At 44.7% G+C, this 3275-nt stretch overlaps 1 pseudogene; it reads left to right on the top strand.

Moving 5' to 3' along the window:
* The first annotated feature begins 342 nt into the window (after positions 1 to 342).
* LOC126413668 (5S ribosomal RNA) lies at positions 343 to 460 on the top strand (annotated as a pseudogene).
* The last annotated feature ends 2815 nt before the right edge of the window (positions 461 to 3275 follow it).

The following is a 3275-nucleotide window of genomic DNA, read 5'->3' on the forward strand; positions in this document are numbered from 1 at the left end:
TTATCGAAGCACATGCTCTGACAATTCTCTCTCGCATATCTTCAGGAGTAGCTGGACTGTCTTTATAAACAATGCCTTTTACGAATCCCCACAAGAAAAAATACAGAGGCGTCATGTCTAGAGAAAGAGTCGGCCACGACACATCTCCTCCGCGTCCAATCCAACGATTTAGGAATTGTCTCTGCAACTCATTTCTAGCCATCAGCGAAAAATATGCCGGACACCCATCGTGCCGATACCACATTCTACTCCTTATTCCTAAAGGTATTTCTTCCAATGACAGACCTAACGTTTCTTCCAGGAATGTGCTGTACTTCCTAAAATTAAGATCTTCGATGAAATGTCAACAGCCTTGCCGCAGTGAATACACCGGTTCCCGTGAGATCACCGAAGTTAAACGCTGTCGGGCATGGCCGGCACTAGGATGGGTAACCATCCAGGCAGCCATGCGCTGTTTCCATTTTTCGGGGTGCACTCAGCCTCGTGATGCCAATTGAGTAGCTACTCGACCGAATAGTAGCGGCTTCGGTGAAGAATACCATCATAACGACCGAGAGACCGGTGTGCTGGCCACACGCCACTCCTATCCGCATCCTCATCTGAGGATTACACGGCGGTCAGATGGTCCCGATGGGCCACTTGTGGCCTGAAGACGGAGTGCTTTTTTCGATGAAACAGGAGCCTATAACTCTGCCCTCGAGAAACCCACACCACGCAGTCACCGAGCACGGTTTTTCGTGTGTAACTTTCCACAGCCAACATGGATTTTCAGTAGCCCAATAATGCATGATATGCAAATCAACATTTCCATGGTTCGTGAATGTAGTCTCGTCAGGGATAAAACCAAATTAATAAATGTGCCATCCCTCTGAATCTGAAGTTGAGCCCATCGGCAGAATTCAGTGCGACGCAATCAATCCGTACCAGTTAATTCTTGGTAGAGATTGATATGGTAAGGATGATATTTATGACAGTGCAGAGCACGAAAAACACCACTCTGGCTCATGCCAGGTTCCCTTGCGATTTGACGCCACCTAACATAGGGATCTCGAACCACTGTGGCAAGAGTACCAATTTCTGTTTGCTCGTTAGTAACTTTCCTTTGCCGGTTATGTTTCCGATGCGTTACAGATCCAGTTGTTCTCAATTCAACATACACATATTTAAATGAACGACGTGTAGGGTGAGTACGTTGAGGATATCTTTCAGCGTATAAGTCTCCGCTCTCACTGAATTTCTTTGTCATTCTCTGTAAATGAGAAGCATACCAGCGCACACTCCGCTGCAGAGTGAAAATCTCATTCTGGAGATATCGACTTATTCTTCGAAGGAATACATCATTCACATTTGCTTGATTCGACGATACTAGTCTTACCGTTCCTATTAGAGTTGTATTGTGAAACCGTCGAATGGTGTTTACACGGCAATGGAACGTTAGATGGATACGCCGTATTCGGAGAATATTTACTGTTTTCACGATATACGAGAGAGAATTGTCAGAGCCTCTGCTTCGATAAGCGCCGAAGTGATAAGGAATACCACTCAATCCATGATAAGAAGATTGCAGCATTGCATTGATACCAATGGTCATCACTTCGCACACCTTGTAAATGGATGTTCATGCCACCTTTTTGACCTTCTTTGACCTTCAAAGGCCTTACTGTTACACATCATTGGATTCGTTTCGACAGCCGCTATCAGAAAATAAGTATCAAACTACAGCATCCCATTAAAAAAAAGTTAACCTTCATATCACTGACGCGATCCCACCTAGCAACAAAAAACCAACGCCATATTATGACCCCCATTGTCCCATGCAACATTTGTCCCACATACTTTTTAGCTCCTATCATACTTCCGGAGCTACTTTAGGTAGTAATAGTTAGTGACTTACCTGCATATTGGTATTTTATTTTTATTCTGGAGCGAATGAAACTCTGACATAAGACGAAGCAACGTAGATCTTCAGCTTCTTTGCTAATCACGTGTTAAATCCTTAAACCGTGTAGTTGTTGCACATAATCAATCTCGACAGTCGTTTCGCTGTGCCAGGAAGTGTACAGTAGCTGCTGCCATGAACAATAACGTACAGTTTGTGCTATAGTTACAATTTCTTTAGAAACTTTGTGGAATTTTGTAATTTGTTTACTAAAATGAGCACTGATTGGGCAAAACCAGGAAAACAATGTGAGAAATACATGCATCGACATAAATTCAGATGTTAACGAAGTCAACATGTTGCGCTGTTGTGTTTGATCAATGGGACCTGCGCAACGTCGTCAACACGTTGTGAGCGTCAGAAGTGGTCGGAACAACAGTCTCTTTACTTGTGAGTTCATTACATCGAAGGTAAGTTAATTCGAACATGGGCAAGTTGTTCCTGATCGAATAGCATAAGGTTTCTTTCGCAACCAAGGGAGCTGAAGTGTTTGCTGTGTCAAGAGGCACCATATCGAACATTCGTACCCCATACAAGGAAAGCGGAAAACATCGTCCGTTAAGTCACAACGCGAGTATGTGCGCTAATTGATCGTGACGGACGATCATTAAAAAGGATGGCAACGTAAAATGCACTACTGGCCATTAAAATTGCTACACCAAGAATAAATGCAGATGATTGACGGATATGACGGATATTCATTGGACAAATATATTTTACTGGAACTGACATGTGATTACATTTTCACGCAATTTGGGTGCATAGATCCTGAGAAATCAGTACCCAGAACAACTACCTCTGGCCTGGCGTAATAACGGCCTTGATACGCGTCGGCATTGAGTCAAAGAGAGCTTGGATGGCGGGTACAGGTACAGCTGCCCATGCTGCTTCAACACGATACCACAGTTCATCAAGAGTAGTGACTGACGTATAGTGACGAGACAGTTGTTCGGCCACCATTGACCAGACGTTTTCAGTTGGTGAGAGATCTGGAGAATGTGCTGGCCAAGGCAGGAGTCGAACGTTTTCTGTATCCAGAAAGGCCCGTACAGGACCTGCAACATGTGGTCGTGCATTATCCTGCTGAAATGTAGGGTTTCGCAGGGATCGAATGAATGATACAGCCACGGGTCGTAACACATCTGAAATGATACGTCCACTGTTCAAAGTGCCGTCAGTGCTAACAAGAGGCTTCCGAGACGTGTAACCAATGGCACCCCATACCATCACGGTGGGTGATGCGCCAGTATGGCGACGACGAATACACGCTTCCAATGTGCGTTCACCGCGATGTCGCCAAACACGGATGCGACCATCATGATGCTGTAAACAGAAC

Source organism: Schistocerca serialis, chromosome 7 (assembly GCF_023864345.2).
Source record: "Schistocerca serialis cubense isolate TAMUIC-IGC-003099 chromosome 7, iqSchSeri2.2, whole genome shotgun sequence".
Classification (NCBI taxonomy): Eukaryota; Metazoa; Arthropoda; class Insecta; order Orthoptera; family Acrididae; genus Schistocerca; species Schistocerca serialis.